The 25,112-nt window shown below is 38.5% G+C and overlaps 1 pseudogene; it reads left to right on the forward strand.

The window, feature by feature from the left end:
• Window positions 1–363: 363 nt before the first annotated feature.
• The window catches only part of LOC101132329 (polycomb protein EED-like), a 140,698-nt pseudogene continuing 115,949 nt past the window's right edge, over window positions 364–25,112 (forward strand).

A 25,112-nucleotide genomic window follows, 5' to 3' on the forward strand; every position in this document is an offset into this window, starting at 1 on the left:
TGTGCCTCTTTCTTGGTTGTAGGAGGGGCCAAATGCAGCAACTTATCCTTCACCTTAGAAGGAATATCTCGACAGGCCCCACACCACTGGACTCCTAGAAATTTTACTGAGGTAGCAAGTCCCTGAATTTTAGTCAGATTTATTTCCCATCCTCTGGCATGCAAATGTTTCACCAATAAGTCCAGTGTGTTTGCTACTTCTTGCTCACTGGATCCAATCAGCATAATGCCATCAATGTAATGGACCCAGTGTGATATCTTGTGGAAGCGAAAAGAGATCAAGGTCTCTCTGAATAAGATTATGACATAAAGCCAGAGAGTTGATATACCCCTGAAGTAGGACAGTAAAGGTATATTGCTGACCATGCCGGCTGACGGCAAATTGCTTCTGGTGGGCCTTATGGACAGGAATGGAGAAACAGGCATTTCCCAAGTCAATGACTGCATACCAGGTACACAGAGATATGTTAATTTGCTCAAGCAATGAAACCACATCTGGCACAGCTGCTGCAATTGGAGTCACCACTTGTTTAAGCTTGTAATACTCCGCTGTCATTCTCCAAGATCCGTCTGTCTTCTGCACAGACCAAATAGAAGAGTTGAAGGGGGATGTGGTGGGAATCACCACTTCTGTGTCTTTCAAGTCTTTGATGGTGGCAGTAATTGCTGCAATCTCTTTCCAGGGATGCGATATTGTTTTTGATTTACTATTTTTCTAGGTATAGGCAGCCCTAATGGCTTTTATTTGGCCTTTCCCACCATAATAGCCCTCACCCTACCAGTCAGGGAGCCAATGCGGGGGTCCTACCAGCTGCTAAGTATGTCTATGCCAATTATGCATTCTGGCACTGGGGAAATGACACAGGATGAGTTCATGGACCCACTGAACCAACTGTAAGTCAGACCTGAGCTAAAGCTTCATTAATTACCTGACTTCCATAAGTCCCTACTTTAACTGAAGGATCACAATGACATTTTGAGTCCCCTGGAATCCACATCAGCTAAGAGCCAGTGTCCAGTAGTCCCCGAAATATCTGATCATTTCCCTTTCTCAAAATGCACAGTTACCCTGATAAAAGGCCGGAGGTCTCCTTGGGGAAGGATGGGAGAAAGATTAACAGCATAAATTGTCAGTATTGTATTGGAGTCCTTCCTCAAGGGGACCCAGCCTCCCCTTCATTCAAGGGGTTCTGGGTGTGTAAACTTGCTCAAGTCTGGAAATTGATTAAGGGGCCATAATTCTCTGTTTCTATAATTCAAATTAGTATTTTGTCCATTCAACCTGAAGATTTCTGCTTATATAAATTAAGTAGAAATGTAGTAGGCTTCCTATCAATTTCACTTCTGGGAACACCGTGATTAATTAGCCAATGCCAGAGCTCTACATAAGTCAAACTATTCTGATTGCTGCTTTGCCTCTGCTGTCCATTACAGTAGCTATGCCCACCTTGCCTTCGGTGGTTGAGTGCCACCACTTGGCCCCTGCCACCTCGGGATCCAATTATTCCCATTGAATTTAAATTTTGTAGTTGAGTGACTGCAGATCCCACTGTTAGATCTGACATACAGAGAAGAGCAATTACAGGGCTCTTCATAGATGCAGGTGCTGCCTCACAAATCTATTTTGCAAAGCACTGGGCAAGGGTATATCTTCTGGACCCTCCCAGCTGGGATGAGTAGGTCTAAAGTGACTAATCCACTCCACCATCCCAATCTCTCTAAGCATTTAGATCCCTTCCTCTACATTAAATCAAGGGAGATCAGGCATTTCTAGCTCACTCACAGTGGGCCATCTTTTAATCCATATTTCAGCTAACCAAGCAAATAAGCTATTAGAAACTTTTTTTAACTCCCCGAGCTGCAACATTAAAAGCAGAGTCCCTACTTAGTGGGCCCAAATCGATAAATTCAGCCTGTTCCAACTCTGTGTTTCTTCCACCATTATCCCACACCCTTAATATCCATTTCCATGCCTGTTCTCCAGATTCAGGCTTATATAAATTAGAAAACTCAACTAGTTACTTTTGAGTGTAGTGCACCTCCTCATGGGTCACACTCTGAACCTCACGTCTAGGGGCCCACTGGGACTTTAGTTACAGATCTAGAAGCAAACAGCGGTGTTGGGGGTGGCTTCTGAGGAGAATCAGCATTATCTTGCTTGGCAACTGCCTCAGGGGAAGCCATCACTGTTGCCTCAGGCAGTGCAGGGTTTATCTCCGCAGACAAAGGTGGAAAGGGCAGCATGTGTCAGGGAGGGGATGTTGCCGCTACTGGGGATGGGGAAGCTGTTTCTTCTGGCAAAAATGGTTCTTCAGATTTTACACCCAGATTTTACAAGCTCAGTGTCACACCCAGATTTTACAGGCTCAGTGTCCCCAGCTTCATCAGGGTCCTCCCATACGTCCCCATTCCAAGTTGCAGGGTCCCATTTGTTTCCAATCAATGGCCTCATTTTAACAGTAGACACCTGGTGAGGCTGTGAATGCACCTTTCCTTGCAGGTCAGCCACTTGCATGATAAGAGCTTGTGTCTGTTTTTCCACAATTTCAGCTCTTTCTATACAGGAGATAAAACTCTCACTCAGGGCAATCTTAGCAGATTTGAGGCTAAGTATCTGCTTCTGAAGCTGGAACATAGAATCCCTGAGTTCATCATTTTCTTTCAACACTTTGTCCAGTGAACTCAGGAGCAACCAACTAACTTTATTATGTTCCTTGGTTCTCCACATGTAGTCAAAGGTATTATGTATAGAGTAACTTGCCTCTTATGAGCAGTGAATCAGGAGTGTCAAATGACTTTATTTTGCATAACTCTCTAAACAGTTCATGCCAAGGACTATCAGTGTTCTCCATACTTATAGAAGTAGAGTCCTTAGCATTTTGGGGTCTAATCGTATTAAGCAGCCAACTCCAGAAACCCCAAAACCAATGAAAGAACATTATCCTTAATATTCTGTTCCTCTAGAACCACTCCTGGTACCAAAATCTGTATTAGAGTTCTCTAGAGGGACAGAACTAATAGGATATATATGTATTAATTTATTATATTTAATAATATAATTATTTATATATATAATAAACTCATATATATATATGAGTTTATTAAGGAGTATTAAACTCACATGATCACAAGGTCCCACAATAGACCACCTGCAAGCTGAGGAGGAAGGAAGACAGTCTGAGTCCTAAAGCTGAAGAACTTGGTGTCTGATGTTAGAGGGCAGGAAGCATCCAGCATGGGAGAAAGATGTAGGCTGGGAGGTTAAGCTAGTCTAGCCTTTTCAGGTTTTTCTGTCTGCTTTATATCCTGGTCATGCTGGCAGCTGATCAGATGGTGCCTACCCAGATTATGGGTGGGTCTGCCTTTCCCAGACCACTGTCTCAAATGTTAATCTCCTTTGGCAACACCCTCACAGACACACCCAGGATCAATACTTTGCATCCTTCAATCCAATCAAATTGACAGTATTAACCATCATAAGCCAGAAATATCACTTCATTTAGAAATAGGGTGGAAGAAGGAAAGCTGGAAGAAGAAAATGGTGGTGGGAGAGGTGAGAGGGGAAGCAAAAAGTAGAAAGCCACGTCTCCAAAGCCATGGTTCCATGAAAGAGAGCTTCATGAGTGCTAGCACATGCTGCTGAGGGGGTGGAGATGTTAAGGACTGGTAGGAAGCACTTGCAGTAGGCAGTTAAAAATGGTGATCTTTAGGAGAACATGTCAATAATGGATTTGATAGCCAGATTGTAAAAGTTTAAGGAGTAGTTAGTAAAGAAGAAGATGAAGTGAATAAGACTACACTGAAAAGGTGTTCATAGTGAAACATGAGGGTGGCAGAGTGACCACAGAGTTAAGTAAAAGTGATTCAGGGCTAGTAGGACTGTGACCTTGTGTAAGGGTGGAGAAGTCTCTGAGAAGAGATAAGACAGTCTGTGAGAAGAGAGAAGCAGAACTGTAAAAAAACAATAATTAATTGATCAAGTGATGCCCCTTGGCTATAAGGGAAGTGAGCCTATGACAAAAGAAGGAACACAGGTTTTTTTTAATAAGACTTGGCAGAAGAAGAGAAAGAGAGGAATGCATAGGTGGGTGAATGAATGGATGAATGCAGAGAAAAACATTTAAATAATGTTTGTGATTCCTTTAAATTATAAACATGATACATATCTGTTGTAGAGAAAATGGAAAATACAGAAAGTTAAAAAGAAAATGAAAATCACCTGTAGTCCCATCACTCAGGGATAACATTGGGCTGTATTTCCACCCAATTTTGTCTGTGTATATATTTACTTTTATCTTTAAAAAATTGGGATCATACTGTATAATTTTGAATGGTCCACTTTTGATTTTTGCTTAATGTATTTGAGGATTTCCACATATATATATATATGACACTACTACTAATGGCTGCACAATTACAAGGCTGTAAAACATTTGTTTAACCATTTTTATCTCAGTGAGCCTTTCCGTTGCACTCCTTTATCAATATTATAAGTAGCACTAGCATTACTTGGAAATATTCCCAAAAAATAAATTACCAGGTAAAACTGAATTAAAAATAATAATTGATAGTTTGCTTTCCAGAAAACCTGTATCAATGTATACCTTCAGCAGCAGTATTGAGGGTCACTGTTTCATCTCACTCTCACCAAATGTAATGCTGTAATAAAACAAGCAAACAAACAAAAACATCTTGCTAGTTACTAGACCAAAAATGCTTACTTTGTAAATTTGTAGTTGTATTATTACATGTAGAGTTTAACATTTTAAATATATTGATTAGGTTTCTGTATTTATGGCCTTTTCTATTTTATTCTCTATTGAGCTGTAAGTTTTTCCTACTGCTTTTTATGATCTCTTTAAATGAGAATATGCACAGTTTACTCATTTTTTTTAGTTTTTCTATTGCTCTTATGTTACGAAAGTCCTACTCTAGCCCTAAGCTATATGAAATATTCACTTTTATTTTTATCTATCCATTTATAGTTTCATTTTTACCATTAACTCTTTAAGCCACCTGAAATTAATTTTGATGTGAAATATGAAAAAAGAGTCCAACTTTATTTTACTGTAGTTAACCAATTTACTCAATACCACTTGTATAATACACTTCATTTTCTTTCTGATTTGGGATATAAGTTACTCTTCCATTGAAAAACATAAACACTTAAAGATAGAACAGTATTTTTTGAGCTTTTTACTCCATTCCATTGATGTGTCTCTGAACTCTAGTTCCAGTGCTGCACTGTTTTAATTACTGTATTTAATTACTGTAGCTTTAAATTGTGTGTGTTTGTGTGTGTGGGTGTGTATGTGTGTGTTTTGGAGACAGAGTCTCACTCTGTCACTCAGACTGGAGTGCAGTGGCACAATCATGGCTCACTGCAACCTCTGCCTCTTGGGATCAAGCCATCCTCTGGCCTCAGTCTCCAAGTAGCTGGGGTTTACAGGTGCATGCCACCACACCCAGCTAATTTTTTTTTTTGTATTTTTTATAGAGATGGGGTTTCACAATGTTGCCCAGGCTGGTCTTGAACTGCTGGACTCAGGCGATCTACCTGCCTCGGCCTCCCAAAGTGCTGGGATTACAGGTATCAGCCACTACACCCAGCCTCAAATTGTGTTTTAATATAAGAAGATAATTCTTAGTTTCTCTAGGCCATTGCTTTCTAAGTGAATTTAGAATCTTTCAAGTTTTACTTACAAAAATCCTCCTGGAATTCATTATGGGGAAAATAAACATCTTGGCCTTCTAGTATATAAGGCAACACATGATAAAGTGTTCAGCCTTGGGAGTCAGGCTGCTTGGATTCAAATTCTGGCTTTGCCACTTCTAACTGTGTGACTTTTAGAAAGTTACTAAATATTTCTGTACCCTAGTTTCTTTATCTGTAAAATAGGGATATTAATAGTGCCTTCTATGTAGGGTTTGCAGCTAGATTAAGTAAATAAACACATATAAAGAGAAATGTAGAACAGCATGTGACACATAGTAGGCATTCCTTAAAAGTTAAGTATAGTATGTATCTCCATTTATTAAAGTATGTTGGAGCCCTTATGTAAGGTACAGACATTCCTTTCCTTTCATGGTTCTAATATTAATGAATTTCATTTGTGATGGTTTAATTAAATAACACCAGTTCCCCAATAACACAGTTTGAAATGTAATCACCACAGTATCTTAAGCATGAGTAATTGCATAAAATACAAACTTCAGTGCTATCTCTTTGGTCCACAAATTTACTATGTAAGTAACAGAAGTGCATCATGATTGGTGACTAATGGTATCACTTCTTTCAAACCCAATTGGTGATTGGTCCCTGTGCGCAAAGCATGTTGCCTCTTTGTCTCTCAGCGATAAATCTCTGTGATATTTTATGAAAATAGATAATCAAAAGAGTGCGTTGGCCAACAAAGATGAAAGTGCAGCAAGGAACGAAAAGTGACAATGCTAGAAGTGAAATTAGAATCAAACATAAATGAAGTTACAGAAGAAATCATTAACCATGGGAATGTTGACACCGCCGCCATTCCAGAGACCCTAGAAATGCAACCAGAGGAGCTTAATGGGGGTGAAAGTGTTGACATAAATGTGGGAAATTGTTGTGACAAAAAGAATGAACATGGTCCAGAGGAAGTGATACCAGCAAAAAAAAAAAAAAAAAAAAAAAAAGCCAAACCCAAAACAAAGCAAACAAAACAAAACAAAAAAACATATTTGAGAAATCCTTGAGATATTTGGCAACGTTGAAAATGCAAAGGATACAATATTGAAAGATGATGCAAACTTACAAAGGAGTATTACAATTTGTCAAGGCATAAAAATACACTAGCTTTTATGGAAGACAAGAAGAAGGCAAGTACTGTTTGAATTATCATTGATAACATTTTTTACAAAGTAACAAACACTTTAATTCTCAATATTTCTAATGTTTAAATTACAGTGAACTAAATATTTTACTTTTTCCATTTTCTTGTACCTTTATAATGGAATGGATGGTGAGAGAGTTTTTAGGGTATTGACAGAAATTTTTAAAGGTCACTGAACAATCATAATTCTTCCCATTGATTATTAAGACTGGTTTGTATGGTTTCAGCTTGCTTGGTCTTTTTAACGTTTCTGTACTACCTTGCTCATGTTGTAATTTTCTTCATATAGCCCATTCCATACACACATCTTAATAGGATTATTCTTAGTTGTTTTAAATTTATTATAGCTGTTGGGAATGGGATTTATTTTTATTGTTTTCTAACAGATACCTTTGATATATAAGAAAGTTCTTGCTTCCTGTATATTTGCTTAGTGTCTGAATCCCCTGTCAGGTTTTATTATTTCTAGCAGGTTCTCAGTTGATTTGGTGCCTGTCCATTGGGAATCATGAATTTTGATTTTACATGGAACAGCTGTGTGAAAAAAAAAAAAAGTCCTGGTTACCTAAGAAAAAAGGTTTCTTGGCTTTCTTCTGCTTTGGAAATGGACTGTCATGTCTGACATCATAGCTAAGCAGACTTGTTTCAAAAGCAATCTTGGTGGCATGGAAGACTGTCCTGAGTTGAAATCTCCAATTTGTCACATGCCAGCTGTATTATCTAAACCTGTGTGAACTAAACCTCACTGAGCCTGTTTTCTCATTGGGGAATAGAAATAGTAATATATACCACATGAGATTATTAGAAGGGTTAAGTGAGATAGTGCATATGAGACACCTCCCTGAGAGCACAAAGGAAAAGCTCAATAAATGTTAAGCATTATCTTATTATTTTAAAAATTATTATTACGAAGGAGCAACTTTTTCCTTCCTGGACCTGCTGTACTGCTTAGGAACCCACCCATGCTTTGCTTAAGGACAATTCTTCCAGGGCCAAGACAGATGGTTGGGGTATCTTGCTGATTTTCAGTTTCACTGCATCTCTTTATCTTTATGTGTTTTCTTAGGAATTTAAATGAGAAATATGGCTTCCACTTTAACCCAAAAGTCAATAAGAAAAAATCCTAAGCTGGAAAGAAAGGTGCGGCATAGCTATATTGTTATTTCTAGCCCCTCCCACATTTATTTGGTTGACAAGTGCTGTGAGCCCCATCTCAAGTGCTTCTTGAATCCACCACCCCGCTTCCTTTTCCATTCCCATTACCCTATATCTGGATCTCAGCTCACACATGAGTCTTTGTAACATTTTCTGAAGAGATATTTCTGCCTCTTTTCTCTCACTGCCATTACCCAGACCTTGTACCAGAGAGTTGCATTTTAAACCACAGGAAAAAAATCATGACATTTCTTTCCTTAAAAATAAAAAATCTCATTTAGGTCTTCATTACTTATAGGATCTTGACTGAACGCTAAAACCTGTAATTGAAGGCTTTCTATTATCTGATCTCAAACAACTCTTCCAGCTTCATTTCTATTGGCTATCAACACTCAACTCTCCCTCACTTCCCCTAACACACCCTCCCACCACTGCTACCACCAGCAGCAGCTTTACCTCTAAACACGCCTATTAACAGCTCCCCAGTCCCTAGATGTGTTCTATGCTTTTCTGCCTTCATGTGTATGCTGTTGTTTTTCCAGCCTAAAATCCTGTCCCCATCCCCCTCCATCTTTTAAATCCTGCCCATTTTCACATGCCACAAAGTTCATGAAGTTCTTTCTGTTTTTTCTTTTTTTAATTTTAATTTTAATTTATTTTTCATTTTACTTTAAGTTCTGGGATACATGTGCAGAACATGCAGGTTTGTTACATAGGTATACATGTGCCATGGTGGTATGCTGCACTTATCAACCCGTCATCTAGGTTTTAAGACTCGCATGTATTAGGTATTTGTCCTAATGCTCTCCCTCCGCTTGTCCCCCACTCCCCGACAGGCCCCAGTGTGTGATGTTCCCCTCCCTGTGGCCATGTGTTTTCTTGTTCAACTCCCACTCATGAGTGAGAACAAGAAGTATTTGGTTTTCTGTTCCTGTGATAGTTTGCGAGAATGATGAGTTTCAGCTTCATCCATGTCCCTGCAGAGGACATGAACTCATTCTTTTTATGGCTGCATACTATTCCGTGGTGTATATGTGCCAGATTTTCTTTATCCATTCTATCATTGATGGGCATTTGTGTGGGTTCCAAGTCTTTGCTATTGTAAATAGTGCTGCAATAAACATATGTGTGCATTTGTCTTTATAGTAGAATGATTTATAATTCTTTGGATATATACCCAGTAATGGGATTGCTGGGTCAAATGGTATTTCTGGTTCTAGATCCTTGAGAAATTGCCACACTGTTTTCCACATTAGTTGAACTAATTTACTCTCCCACCAACAGTGTAAAAGCATTCCTATTTATGCACAGCCTCACCAGCATCTGTTGTTTCCTGACTTTTTAATAATTGCCATTCTAACTCATATGAGATGGTATCTCATTTTGGTTTTGATTTGCATTTCTCTAATGGCCAGTGATGATAAGCCTTTTTTCATGTTTGTTGGCTGCATAAATTTCCTCTTTTGAGAAGTGTCTGTTCATATCCTTCACCCACTTTTTGATGTGGTTGTGTGTTTTTTTTCTTGTAAATTTGTTTAAGTTACTTGTAGATTCTGGATATTAGACCTTTGTCAGACGGGTAGATTGCAGAAATACTCTCCTATTCTGTAGGTTGCCTGTTCACTCACATGATAGTTTCTTTTGCTGTACAGGAGCTTTTTAATTTAATTAGATCCCATTATTGAATTTTGGCTTTTGTTGCAATTACTTTTGATGTTTTAGTCATGAAGACTTTGCCCATGCCTATGTCTTGAATGTTATTGCCTAGGTTTTCTTCTAGAGTATTTATGATTTTGGGTTTTACATTTAAGTCTTTAATCCATCTTGAGTTAATTTGTGTATAAGGAAGGGGTCCAGTTACAGTTTTCTGCATATGGCTGGCCAGTTTTCCCAGCACCATTTATTAAATAGGGAATCCTTTCTAAAACAAGCAAAAACATTGCTTGTTTTTGTCAGGTTTGTCAAAGATCAGATGGTTGTAGATGTGTGGTGTTATTTCTGAGGCCTCTGTGCTGTTCCATTGGTCTATATATCTGTTTTGGTACAAGTACCATGCTGTTTTGGTTATTGTAGACTTGTAGTATAGTTTTAAGTCAGATAGCAGGATGCCTCCAGCTTTGTTCTTTTTGCTTAAAGTAGTCTTGGGCTATACAGGCTCTTATTTTGGTTCCATATGAAATTTAAAGGTTTTTTTTGTTGTTGTTGTTTTTGTTTTTTTTGTTTTTTTTTCAAATTCTGTGAAGAAAGTCAATGGTAGCCTGATGGGAATAGCATTGAATCTATAAATTACTCTGGGCAGTATGGCCATTTTCACGATATTGATTCCTCCTATTCATGAGCAAGGAATTTTTTTTTCCATTTGTTTGTGTCCTCTCTTATTTCCTTGAGCAGTGGTTTGTAGTTCTCCTTGAAGAGGTCCTTCACGTCCCTTGTAAGTTGGATTCCTAGGTATTTTATTCTCTTTGTAGCAATTGTGAATGGGAGTTCACTCATGATTTGGTTCTCTGATTGTTCTATTTTTGGTGTATAGGAAAGCTTGTGATTTTTGCACATTGATTTTGTATCCTAAGAAGTTGCTGAAGTTGCTTATCAGCTTAAGGAGTTTTTGGGCTGAGATGATGGGGTTTTCTAAATATACAATCATGTCATCTGCAAAGAGACAATTTGACTTCCTCTCTTCTTACTTGAATACCTTTTATTTCTTTCTCTTGCCTGATTGCGCTGGCCAGAACTTCCAATACTATGTTGAATAGGAGTGGTGAGAGAGGGCATCCTTGTCTTGTGCCAGTTTTCAAAGGGAATGCTTCCATCTTTTGCCCATTCAGTATGATATTGGCTGTGGATTTGTCATAAATAGCTCTTATTATTTTAAGATATGTTACATCAATACCAAGTTTATTGACAGTTTTTAGCATAAAGGTGTATCAAATTTTATCAAATGCCTTTTCTGCATCTATTGAGATAATCAAGTGGTTTTTTTGATTGGTTCTGTTTATGTGATGGATTACGTTAATTGATTTGCATATATTGAACCAGCCTTGCATCCCAGGGATGAAGCTGACTTGATCATGGTGGATAAACTTTTTGATGTGCTGCTGGATTCAGTTTGCCAGTATTTTATTAAGGATTTTTGCATCGATGTTCATCAGGGATATTCGCCTGAAATTTTCTTTTTTTGTTGTGTCTCTGCCAGGTTTTGCAATCAGGATGATACTGGCCTCATAAAATGAGTTAGGGAGGAGTCCCTCTTTTTCTATTGTTTGGAATAGTTTCAGGAGGAATGGCACCAGCTCCTCTTTGTACCCCTGGTAGAATTTGGCTGTGAATCTGTCTGATCCTGGGCTTTTTTTTGGTTGGTAGGCTATTGATTACTGCCTCAATTTCAGAACTTTGTATTGGTCTATTCATGGATTTGACTTCTTCCTGGTTTAGTCTTGGGAGGGTGTATGTGTCCAGCAATTTATCCATTTCTTCTAGATTTTCTAGTTTATTAACATAGAGGTGTTTATAGTATTTTCTGATGGTAGTTTGTATTTCTGTGGGATCGATGGTGATATCCCCTTTATCATTTTCTATCATGTCAATTTGATTCTTCTATCTTTTCTTCTTTATTAATGTAGCTAGTGGTCTATCTATTTTGTTAATCTTTTCAAAAAACCAGCTCCTGGATTCATTGATTTTTTTTGAAAGGTTTTTCGTGTCTCTATCTCCTGTTCTGCTTTTATCTTAGTTATTTCTTGTCTTCTGCTAGCTTTTGTATTTGTTTGCTCTTGCTTCTCTAGTTCTTTTAATTGTGACGTTGGGGTGCCTGTTTCAGATCTTTCCAGCTTTCTGATGTGGACATTTAGTGCTATAAATTTCCCTCTTAACACTGCTTTAGCTGTGTCCCAGAGATTCTAGCACGTTGTCTCTTTGTTCTCATTGGTTTCAAATAACTTCTTTATTTCTGTCTTAATTTCTGTCTTTACCCAGTAGTCATTTAGGAGCAGGTTGTTCAATTTTCATGTAGTTGTGTGGTTTTGAGTGCATTTCTTTATGTTGAGTTTTAATTTGATTGCACTGCGGTCTGACAGACTTTTATGATTTCAGTTCTTTTACATTTGCTGAGGAGTGTTTTACTTCCAATTATGTGATCAATTTTAGAATAAGTGCTATGTGGCACTGAGAAGAATGTATATTCTGTTGATTTGGGGTGGAGAGTTCTGTAGATCTCTATTAGATCTGCTTGGTCCAGAGCTGAGTTTGAGTTCTGAATATCCTTGTTAATTTTCTGTCTCATTGATCTGTCCAATATTGACAGTGGGGTGTTAAAATCTCCCACTATATTGTGTGGGAATCTAAGTCTCTTTGTAGTTCTCTAAGAACTTGTTTTATGAATCTGGGTGCTCCTGTATTGGGTGCATATATATTTAGGATAGTTAGCTCTTCTTGTTGCATTGATCCCTTTACCATTATGTAATACCCTTCTTTGTCACTTTTTATCTTCGTTGGTTTAAAGTCTGTTTTATCAGAGACTAGGATTGCAACCCCTGCTTTTTTTTTCTTTCCATTTGCTTGGTAAATATTCCTCCACCCCTTTATTTTGAGCCTATATTTGTCTTTGCATGTGAGATGGGTCTCCCGAATACAGCACACCGATGGGTCTTGACTCTTCATCCAATTTGCCAATCGGTGCCTTTTAATTGGGGCATTTAGCCCATTTATATTTAAGGTTAATATTGTTATATCTGAATTTGATACTGTCTTCATGATGCTACCTGGTTGTTTCACACATTCGTTGATGCAGTTTCTTCATAGTGTCATTGGTCTTTATATTTTGGTGTGTTTTTGTGGTGGCTGGTACCAGTTTTTCCTTTCCATATTTAGTGCTTCCTTCAGGAGCTCTTGTAAGGCATGCCTGGTGATGACAAAATCCCTGAGCATTTGCTTGTCTGTAAAGGATTTTATTTCTCCTTCGCTTATGAAGTTTAGTTTGGCTGGATATGAAATTTTTGGTTGAAAATTCTTTTCTTTAAGAATGTTGAATATTGGCCCCCACTCTCTTCTGGCTTGTAGGGTTTCTGCAGAGAGATCTGCTGTTAGTCTGATGGGCTTCCCTTTGTAGGTAACCTGACCTTTTTCTCTGGCTGCCCTTCACATTTTTTCCTTCATTTCAACCTCAGAGAATCTGTCAATTATGTGTTTTGGGGTTGCTCTTCTCAAGGAGTATCTTAGTGGTGTTCTCTGTATTTCCTGAATTTGAATGTTGGCCTGTCTTGCCAGGTTGGGGAAATTCTCCTGGATAATATCCTGAAGTGTGTTTTCCAACTAAGCTCCATTCTTCCCATCACTTTCAGGTACACCAGTCAATTGTAGGTTTGGTCTTTTCACATAGTCCCATATTTCTTGGAGGCTTTGTTCATTCCTTTTCATTCTTTTTTCTCTAATCTTGTCTTCACGCCTTATTTCGGTAAGGTGATTTTCAATCTCTGATATCCTTTCTCCTGCTTGATCAATTTGGCTATTGATTCTTGTGTATGCTTCACGAAGCTCTCATGCTGCATTTTTCAGCTTCATCAGGTCATTTATGTTCCTCTCTAAACTGGTTATTCTAGTTAGCAGTTCCTGTAACCTTTTATCAAGGTTCTGCGCTTCCTTGCATTGGGTTAGAACATGCTCCTTTAGCTCAGAAGAGTTGTTACTACCCACCTTCTGAACCCTACATCTGTCAATTCATCAATCTCATTCTCTATCCAGTTTTGTGCCCTTGCTGGAGAGGAGTTATGATAATTTGGAGAAGATGCATTCTGGGTTTTGGAATTTTCAGCGTTTTTACCCTGGTTTTTCCTCATCTTCATGGATTTATCTACCTTTGATCTTTGAGGCTGATGACCTTTGGATGGGGTTTTTGTTGGGAGGGGGTCTTTTATGTTGATGTTGCTGTTTTTGCTTTCTGTTTGTTAGTTTTTCTCCTAACAGGCCCCTCTTCTGCAGGTCTGCTGCAGTTTGCTGGAGGTCCACTCCAGACCCTATTTGCCTGGGTATCACCAGTGGAGGCTGCAAAACAGCAAAGATTGCTGCCTGCTTCTTCCTCTGGAAGCTTCGCCCCAGAGGAGCACCAGCCTGATGCCAGCTGGAGCTCTCCTGTATGAGGTGTCTGATGACCCCTGTTGGGAGGTATCTCTCAGTCAGGTGGCATGGGAGTCAGGGACCCACTTGAGGAGGCAGTCTGCCCCTTAACAGAACTGGTGCACTGTGTGGAGAGAATCCCCCTTGTCAGGATCAGCTGCTCTCTTCAGCGCTGGCAGGCAGGAATGATTTAATCTGCTGAAGCTGCACTCACAGCTGCCCCTTCCCCCAGATGCTCTGCCCCAGACAGATGAGAGTTTTATCTGTAAGCCCCTAATTGGGGCTCCTGCTTTTCCTTCAGAGATGTCCTGCCCAGTGAGAAGGAATCTAGAGAAGCAGTCTGGCCATAGCTGCTTTGCTGCACTGTGGTAAATTCTTCCCACTCCAAACCTCCCAGCCTCCTTAGCACTGTCGGGGGAAAATCACCTACTAAAGCCTCAGTAATGGTGGATACCCCTACCCCTACCAAGCTTGATGATCCCAAGTCGCCTTCAGACTGTTGTGCTGGCAGTGAGAATTTCAAGCCAGTGGTTCTTAGCTTGCTGGGCTCTGTGGGAGTGGGACCCACTGAGCTAGACCACTTGGCTCCCTGGCTTCAGCCCCCTTTTCAGGGGAGTGAACAGTTCTGTCTCACTGGGGTTCCAGGTGCCACTGGGGTATGAAAAAACTCCTACAGCTAGCTTGGTGTCTGCCCAAACAGCCACCAAGTTTTATGCTTGAAACCCAGGATCCTGTTGGTATAGGCACATGAGGGAATCTCCTGGTCTGCAGATTGCAAAAACCATGGGAAAAGCGTAGTACCCAGGCCGGGTAGCACAGTCTCTCATGGCTTCCCTCGGCAGGGGGAGGGAGGTCCCCCCGGCCCTTGCATTTCCTGGGTAAAGCGTTGCCCCATTCTGATTCTGCTCACTCTCCATGGGTTGCACTCACTGCCTAACCAGTCCCAGTGAGATTAACTGGGTACCTCAGTTGGAAATGCAGAAATCATCCACCTTCTGCATTGGTGTCTCTGGGAGCTGCAGACTGGAGGTGTTCCTATTCTGCAATCTTGGCCCCTCACCTCTCTGTTTATTCTTCTCTCACTCTCTCCCTCAGAAATCTGAGTGAATAATTTCATCTTCCATCTTCCTAAAGTACTTGCTTATATGTGTTTTCTTACAGTAAGTTCATCTTTCTTCTTGAATATACAGAAGATCTCTGTAAACTGAAATTTTCTCAAGCAGGAGAGCCAGCTCTTAAGCATCTGGGTAAACCCTGGACCATTTCCACATCATACTGTATTTGTCTGCCTCTCTTTTGCCCATCTCTCCACTAGCCCCATCACATTTGAAGATGGGTGAGAACCATGTCTTCTTCACCATTGTATCCCAAGTGTCTGCCACAAAGCCTGGCACATAGTAGGCTCAGTGAAAACTTGTGGAATCAATAATAGCCCTCCCATTTCCTTGACCTCTTTGACCCTGTGATTTGGGCCTCCTGTTTTATTCAGCAACCACTGCTATTACTTGCAGTTTCCTACTTCACCTCTCAGACCTCGAACTCCGAAATGCCTTCTAGCTACCAAAATTTTCTGTCTTCTGGCGAACTTGTTCAACTCCATCTTTGTGACTGATGGCCCCCAGCCTCTCCTTATTCTTTCAGTTAGTCCCCCTCTGACTTCCCTCACCTCCCTTCCCAGTCCAACATTCTGCTCTGTTCTTTCCAGAGCCTTGGCTAGGGTGGGGTCACCGGGGCACAGAAATTTACAGGGCACCACATTTTTCTCCCACCACCTCTCTGGTCTCAGTTGGAAGCCTCATCCTGGCCCCCGGCCAGCCCACTTGGCAGCAGCAGAGATGGATGGAGTGAGAGGCCTGAGGTCAATGGCTCAGAGCACACCAGCCAGGGGACCTTTTGTGCGTAGGGCTGCCCCTTCCCCCATCAAGAGCAGCTTCCATTGAAGAGAAGGCGAGTGTCACACTGCTTGCCCTGGGCGCCAAAAATGTTAGTTAGGACTCTGGTTCTGTCCCTGCTTCCCTCACCCCTTGATATTGTGCCAATCTCCATGCTGTTTTCTCTGCTTCAGAGCTACAGCAAGCTCTGTTGCTGGGCTTCCTGGGATCACTACCAGTCCCTGCTGCCTTTCCTTGGTGGACACTTGATGGCTGCTCAGCCATCTTTGTAACTGATATTCATATTGGGGTATATTTGTGTTGCAGGATGCAGGCGAGAGAGAGAGAGACACAGACACTTGAGCTGAGCTGCATAGGACTGACAAAAGAAGCCACAAGCCGCTTCACCTTTCTGAGACTCCTTTTCCTCATCTGTGAAATGGGAATGAAAATAACATTCACCTTATAGCATGTTCTAAGGAAAAAAGTACATGGCAGAATGTTTGGCACATATGATAATCATTCCATAGATGTAACTTCTCCTCTCTTAGTTTTGAATAATCTTCCTTTAGTTTACTTTTTCCAAGACTGTGGTGAGAATTAGATAAGAAAACTAGTGATCACACCTACTATAGTAGGTTTGATAAATGTTAGCTATGGCCAACTCCAGAGGCCAGGCAGTAGCTTTTCTTCTCCCCACCCACCTCACTACTTAACGCCAACCCAGTCAGTAGGCTGAAAGACTCCTAAGAAAGTTTTTCTTTCAGGATCTACAAACAAAACATTTTGAGTTGATGCCAAGAATGCTCATTGGTATCAACTTTGTCATAAAGAGGTCAGCCTTGGGTTTCAAATTCTGCCACTGAGTATTGGATTCCTTCTTCAGTGCAGTGGAAGTTTTAAATGCAACTAAAATCAAAGCCAGTTCTTCATATTGCTGGGTTTTAATAAGCCCAGGCACATTATCATCCATGTTTTTGAAATTACAACCAAGTCCTAGGTAAGAATTGCAAAAAAAGAGGTTCCTGTAAAGTCCTTTACTTACTTTTCCCCAAATGTATTTCTTTTTCCAAAGCCCAGCATTCTATGTGCACGTTCATTATATGTTGTTTCCAGCTGACTTACCCTTTAGAAAAGTCGTAACCACAGGAAATGCATGCCCTGGAAGTGACTCAGGCATTACAATAGCACATATCCTTCACACTTAGCCAGGCCTCCAAGGAAAGTTGACCAGTGGACTCACCACTCCATATAAACTAAATCAGATGGGATCTCTATTTGCCATACTTGGAAACATGTGATCATGTTAACATTTCTTTTTTTTAAATAAATGAGTGGTGTTTTAAACTAGTTCATAGCATTTTCTGAGCAAAATATTTTAATTTTGATGAGGCTCAATTTAATTTTTTTTTCTTTTATGGTTGTGCTTTTGGTATAAAGTCTAAAAGCCCCTGGTCCTAAAGACTTTCTCTTATGCTTTTTATTTTTTCTGAAAGTCTTACATTTTATATTTAAGTCTACAATCCATTTTGAGTTAATTTTCATAATAGGTGTGAGATTTAGGCCAAGGTTCATTTTTTTGCCAATGTATGCCCAATTGCTTCAGCGTCACTTGTTGAAAAGACTATACTTCCTCCATTGAATTACTTTTGCACTTTTGTCAAACATCATTTGGACATGTTGATATGGATCTGTTCCTGGGTTCTCTATTTTATTTATTTGATCTATCAGATCAATGTCTATTACTCAGCCAATACCACACTGTGTTGATTACTATAGCTACGTAGTAACGCTTAATTTTAGGTAGAGTGACTATTCCCACATAATTCCTATTTTTTAAAGATTGTTTTAGCTACTCTAGGGCCTGTAGCTTTCCAGATAAATTTTAGAATAAGCTTGTCTATCTATGCCTACCAAAATCCTTACTGGTATTTTGGTAGGAATTGCATTGAATTTATAGATCAGTCTGGGAACAAGTGACATCTCTTCTATGTTGAGTCTTCCAATCTATAAACATAATATGTATCTGCAATTACTTAGGTATCCTTTGATTTCTTTCAATAGCATTTTATAATTCTAAGTATATAAGCAAGCCCTGTACATGTTTTGTTAGATTTATAACTATATCATTTTCTTTGAAGTGCTTGTAAGTGGTATTCGGTTTTTCATTTTGTTTTCCACATGTTCATTGTTATTGTAAAAATACAACTGATATTTATGTGTTAATTTTGTATCCTGTAACCTTAATGAACTCATTTATAAGTTCTAAGACTTTTTGTGTTATTTCCTTGGGATTTTTTAATTTAAATTTTAATTTTTGTGGGCACATAGTAGGTGTATATATTTATAGGGTACATAAGGTATTTTGATACAGGCATGCGATGTGTAATAATTACATAATGTAAAATGAGGTATCCACACCCTCAAGCATTTATACTTTGTATTACAAACAATCCAGTTATACTCTTTTAGTTTCTTTAAAATATACAATTAAATTATTATTGACTATAGTCACCCCATTCTTCTGTCAAATACTAGGTCTTATTCATTCTTTGTAACTATTTTTTTTTTTGTACTCATAAACAATCCCCACCTCCCTCTCCCCACCAACATCCCCACTACCCTTCTCAGCTTCTGGTAACCATCCTTCTACTCTCTATCTCCATGAGTTCAATTGTTTTGATTTTTAGATCCCACAAATAAGTGAAAACATGTGATGTTTATCTTTCTGTGACTGGCTTAATTCACTTAGCATAATGACTTCTACTTCCACCCATGTTGCAAATGATAGGATTTCATTCTTTTTTATGGCTGAATAGTACTCCATTATGTATATGTACCACATTTTCTTTATCCATTCATCTAGTTTTTTTTTTTTTTTTTTTTTTTTTTTGAGACAGAGTCTCACTCAGTTACCCAGACTGGAGTACAGTGGCACGATCTCAGCTCACTGCAACCTCCGCCTCCCAGGTTCAAGCGATTCTCCTGCCTCAGACTTCCAAGTAGCTGGGATTACAGGCACACGCCACCACACCCAGCTAATTTTTGTATTTTTAGTAGAAACAGGGTTTCACCATGTCGGCCAGGCTTGTCTCGAACTCCTGACCTCAGGTGATCCACCTGCCTCGGCTTCCCAAAATGCTGGGATTATAGGCATGAGCCATTGTGCCTGGCCCCATTCATCTGTTGATGGACACTTAGGTTGCTTCCAAATTTGGCTATTGTGATCTATGCTGCAACAAACATGGAAGTGCAAATGTCTCTTCAACATGCTGATTTCCTTTCTTTTGGGTATATCACCAACAATGGGATTGCCAGATCATATGGTAGCTCTAGTTTAAGATTTTTGGGGAGCTTTCAAACTGTTCTCCCTGGTGGTTGTATTTACATTCCCACCAACACTGTACCAAGGTTCTCTTTTGTCCACATACTTGCCAGCATTTCTTATTGCCTGTCTTTTGGATACAAGCTATTTAAATTGGGATGAGATAATATTGTAGTTTTAATTTGCGTTCTTCTGATAATCACTGATGATGATCACCTTTTCATATGCCTGTTTGTCGTTTGTATGTCTTCTTTTGAGAACTGTCTCTTCAACTCTTTTGCCCATTTTTGATGGGATTATTAGATTTTTTTTTTCCTATAGAGTTGTTTAAGCTGCTTATATATTCTGGTTGTTAATCCCTTCCCAGATGAGTAGTTTGCAGACATTTTCTCCCATTCTGTGGGTTGTCTCTTCACTTTGTTGATTATATCCTTTGCTGTGCAGAAGCTTTACAACTTGATGTGATCCCATTTGTCCACCTTTGTTTTGGTTGTGTGTGCTTGTGGGCTTGTGGGGTATTGCTCAAGAAATTTTCACCCAGTCCAAAGTCCTAGAGATTTTCCCCAATGTCTTCTTGTAGTAGTTTCATAATTTGAGGTCTTAGATTTAAGCCTTTAATCCGTTTTGATTTAATTTTTGTATATGGCAAGAGATAGGGATCTGTTTCATTCTTCCGCATATGGATAACCAGTTTTCCCAGCACCATTTATTGAAGAGACTGTCTTTACCCCAGTGTATGTTCTTGGTACCTTTGTCAAAATGCATTCACTGTAGGTGTGTGGATTTGTTACTGGGTTCTCTATACTGTTCCATTGGCCTATGTGTCTGTTTTTATACTGCTACCATAGTGTTTTGGTTACTATAGCTTTGTAGCATAATTTGAAGTCAGGTGATGTGACTTCTCCCATTTTGTTCTTTTTTCTCAGGATAGCTTTGACTAGTCTGGGTCTTTTGTGGTTCCATATAAATTTTAGGATCGTTTTTTCTGTTTCTGTGAAGAATATCATTGGCATTTTAATAGAAATTGCATTGAATCTGTAGATTACTTTGGTAGTATGGACATTTTAACAATATTGATTCTTCCAATCCATGAACATCCATTTTTTGGTGTCTGCTTCAATTTATTTCATCAGTGTTTTATAGTTTTTATATAGTGTTTTATAGTTTTATTGTAGAGCTCTTTCACTTCTTTGGTTAATTCCTAGGTATTTGATTTTATTTGTATTTATTGTAAATGGGATTATATCTTGATTTCTTTTTCAGATTTTTCACTGTTAGCATATAGAAATGTTACTGATTTTTGTATGTTGATTTTGTATCCTGTAACTTCACTAGATTTGTTTATCAGTTCTAATGCTTTTTTTGGTGGAGTCTTTAGGTTTTTCCAAATATAAGATATTATTTGCAAACAAGAATAATTTGACTTCTTCCATTCCACTTTGGATGCCCATTAATTCTTTCTCCTGTCTTATTGCTCTAGCTAAGACTTCCAGTACAATGTTGAATAACAGCAGTGACAGTGGGCATCCTTATTGTGTTCCAGATCTTAGAGGAAAGACTTTCAGTTTTTTCCATTCTTATTATACTACCTGTCAGTCCATCATATATGGCTTTTATTACATTGAGTTTTGTTCCTTCTATACCTAGTGTTTTTAGTATTGTTATTATAAAAGGATATTAAATTTTATCAAATGACTTTCCATCATCAATTGAAATGATCATATGGTTTTTATCCTTCATTCTGTTTATAAGATGTGTCACATTGATTGATTTTCATATATTGAACTCAACTTGTATCCCAGGGATAAATCCCACTTGGTCATGATGAATGATGTTTTTATTGTATTGTTGAATTTGATTTGCGAGTATTTTGTTGAGGATTTTTGCATCAATATTCATCAGAGAGATTGGTCTGTAGTTTCCTTTTTTTGATGTGACTTTGTCTATTACTCTGCTATCAGAGTAATACTGGCCTCGTAGAATGAGTTTGGAAGTATTTCATCCTCCTCTATTTTTTGGAATAGTTTGAGTAGAATTAATGTTAGTTCTTTTTTAAACATTTGCTAGAATTCAGCAGTGCAGCCATCAGGTCCTAGGCTTTTCTTTACTCTGAGACTTTTATTACAGCTTCTGTCACATTACTGGTCTGTTCAGGTGTTGGATTTCTTCCAGGTTCCATCTTGGTAGGTTGTATGTATCTAGGAATTTGTCTACTTCTTCTAGAATTTCCAATTCAATGGCATATAGTTGTTCCTAGTAGCCACTAATGATCCTTTGAATTTCTGTGGTAGCCCTTGTAATGTCTCCTTTTTCACCTCTGATTTTACTTATTTGAATCTTCTCTTTTTCTTAGTCTGGCAAAAGTTTTGTCAGTTTTGTTTAACTTTTCAAAAAATAAATTTTTGCTTCATTTGTCTTCTGTATTGTTTTCTTCAACTTCATTTATTTCTGCTCTGATATTTATTATTTCTTTTCTTTAATTTGGGGTTTGCTGTGTTCTTGCTTTTTTAGTTCTTCAAGATGCATCATTAAGTTGTTTATTTGAAGTATTTTTTCTTTTCTGATGTAGGCCATTATTGCTATAAAATTCCTTCATAGTAATGCTTTTGCTGTATCCCATAGATTTTGGTGTGCTGTGTCTAGATTGTCATTTGTTTCAATAAATTTTTTCAATTTCCTTATTAATTTATGCATTGACCCACTGGTCATTCAGGCAAATATTGTTTAATTTCTATGTATTTGAATAGTTTCCAAGATTTTTCTTATTAGTGATTTATAGTTTTATCCCTTTATTGTCAGAGAAGGTGCTTGATATTATTTCAGGTTTTTTAAAAAAATATTTTAAGACTTGTTTTGTGACCTAACAACATATGGTTTATCCTTGAGAATGATTCATGTGCTGAGGAAAATAATGTGTATTATGCAGTTCTTGGATAAAATGTTCTATAAATATATATTAGATCCATTTGGTCTGTAGTGCAGATTAACTCTCATGATTCTTTGTTGATTTTCTGTCTGGAACATCTGTCCAATGCTGAAAGTGAGGGGTTGAAGTTTCCAGCTATTACTGTATTGGGGCCTATTTATCTTTTTAGTTTGAATGATATTTGCTTTATATATCCATGTACTTCCATATTGGGTGTGTATATTTTAAAATTGTTATATCCTTTTGTTGAATTGACCCCTTTATCATTACTTAGTAACCTCCTTTGTCTCTCTTTATAGTTTTTGTCTTAATATCTATTTTGTCTGATATAAGTATAGCTTAATCCTGCTCTTTTTTGGTTTCCATTGGCATGGAATATTTTTTCCATCACTTTATTTTCAGTCTATGTGTCTTGATAAGTGAAATGTGTTTTTTGTAGGCAACAGATCACTGGGTCTTATTTATTTTAAAATCAATTCAGCCACTCTGTCTTTTTATTGAAGAGTTTAGTCCATTTACATTCAATGTTATTATTGATAAGGACTTAGTCCTGCTGCTTCATTATTTGTTTTCTTTTTGTGTGTGTCTGTGGTCTTCTCTTCCTTCTTTCCTTCCTTCCTGCCTTCTTTTAGTGAAGATGATTTTGTCAGGTGGTATGTTTTAATTTCTTGCTTTTTATTTTTTGTATATCCATTGTATGTTTTTTGGTTTGAGGTTACCATGAGTCTTGCAAATACTATCTTATCCCTCTTAACCCATTATTTTAACCTGATAACAACTTAACGCATTTTGCATAAACAAACAAGCAAAAGGAAAACTAATAAAAATTCTGCTCCCTATCTTATTATTTTTGCTATTTAACTTTCTGTTGTTCCCATTTATATCTTATTGCACCATCTATGTATTGAAAAGTTTTTGTAGCTATTATTTTTGATTGGTTCATCATTTAGTCTTTCTATTTAAGATAATAGTAGTTTATAAAACTCAGGTACAGCATTATAATAGTCTGTGTTTTTCTGTGTGCTTACTATTACCAGTGAGTTTTGTACCTCCAGCTGATTTCTTCTGCTCATTAATGTCGTTTTCTTTTTGACTGAAGTACTTTGTTTAGCATTTCTTGTAGGACAGACCTGGTATTGATGAAATCCCTCAGCTTTTGTTTGGGAAAATATTTCTCCTTCATCTTTGAATAATATTTTCACTGGATATACTATTCTAGGGTAAAAGTTTCTGTTTTACTTCAACACTTTAAATATGTCGTGCCACTCTCTCCTGGCCTGTAAGTTTTCCACTGAAAAGTCTGTTGCCAGGCGTATTGGAGCTCCATTGGATGTTATTTGTTTCTTTTCTCTTGCTGCTTTTATGATTCTTTTAAGAAATTTTTTTGACCTTTGGGAGTTTGATTGTTAAATTCCTTGAGGTAGACTTCTTTGAGTTAAATCTGCTTGGTGTTCTATAATCTTCTTGTACTTGGATGTTGATATCTTGCTCTAGGTTTGCAAGTTCTCTGTTATTATCCATTTGAAAACTATCTACCCCTATCTCTTTCTCTACCTTCTGTTTACGGCCAGTAATTCTTAGGCATGCCATCTTGAGATTTTCTAGATCTTGTAGGTATGCTTCATTCATTTTTCATTCCTTTTTCTTTTGTCTCCTCTGACTATTTTCAAATAGCCTGTCTTTAAGCTCACTAATTCTTTCTTCTGCTTCATCAATTCTGCTATTAAAAGACTCTGATGCATTCTTAATTGTGTCAATTACATTATTCAACTCCAATAGTCCTGCTTGATTTTTTAAAATGATTTCAATCTCTTTGTTAAATTTGTCTGATTGAATTCTGAATTCCTTCTGTGTGTTAGCTTGAATGTCTTTGAGTTTGCCCAGCTATTTTGAATTCTCTGTCTGAAAGGTCACATATCTCTCTTTCTCTACAATTAGTTCCTGGTGACTTATGTAGTTCATTTGTTGAGTTCATGTTTTCCTGAACGGTGTTGATGCTAGTAGATGTTCTTTGGTTTCTGGGCATTGAAGAGTTAGGTATTTATTGCAGTCTTCATTGTCTGGGCTTCTTTGTAGCCATCCTTCTTGGGAAGACTTCCTAGAGATTTGAAAGGACTTCGGTGTTTTAATCTAAGCTGTGTCTGCTTTAGGGGGCACCCCAAGCCCGGTAGCGCTGTAGTTCTTCCAGAGTCATAGAGGTACTGCCTTGATGGTCTTGGACAAGGTCCAGGAGAATTCTTTGAATTACCGGCAGAGATTCTTATTCTCTTCCCTTACTTTCTCCAAAACAGAGTCTTTCTCTCTGTCTGAGCCACCTAGAGCAGGGACTGGAATGACACAACCACTCCTGTGGCCACCATCACTAGGACTGGACTGGATCAGACCTGAAATCAGCATAGCACCAGGTCTTACTCAAGGCCTGCCGTAACCACTCTTTGGCTATGGCCTATGTTTGTTCAAGGCCCTGGAACTTTACAATCAGCAAATTGCAAAGCCATCCAGGCCTTTTTCCTTCCCTTTATGATGGTGAGTTTCCCCAGGTCCCAGATGGGTCCAGAGGTGCTGTCCAGGAGCCAGGGACTAGAGATGAAAACCTTAGAAGTCTACCTGGTTATCTATTGTACTATTGCTGAGCTGGCACTCAGACAAGATGTGGTCCTTTCCATTCTTTCCTGCCCTTTCCAAAGGCAGAGGAGCCTCACTCCATGGCCACTGCCACCACAGGCCATTAGGGAATATTTCCAGACTACCATCTGTGTTTCCGTTAGTCCCAAGGACTCTTCAGTCAGCTTGTGGTGAATGCTGCCCAGCCTGGGACTCACTCTTTAGGGCAGTAGGCTCCTCTCTGGCCCAGGGCAG

The sequence above is a fragment of the Gorilla gorilla genome, chromosome X (assembly GCF_029281585.2).
Source record: "Gorilla gorilla gorilla isolate KB3781 chromosome X, NHGRI_mGorGor1-v2.1_pri, whole genome shotgun sequence".
Lineage (NCBI taxonomy): Eukaryota > Metazoa > Chordata > Mammalia > Primates > Hominidae > Gorilla > Gorilla gorilla.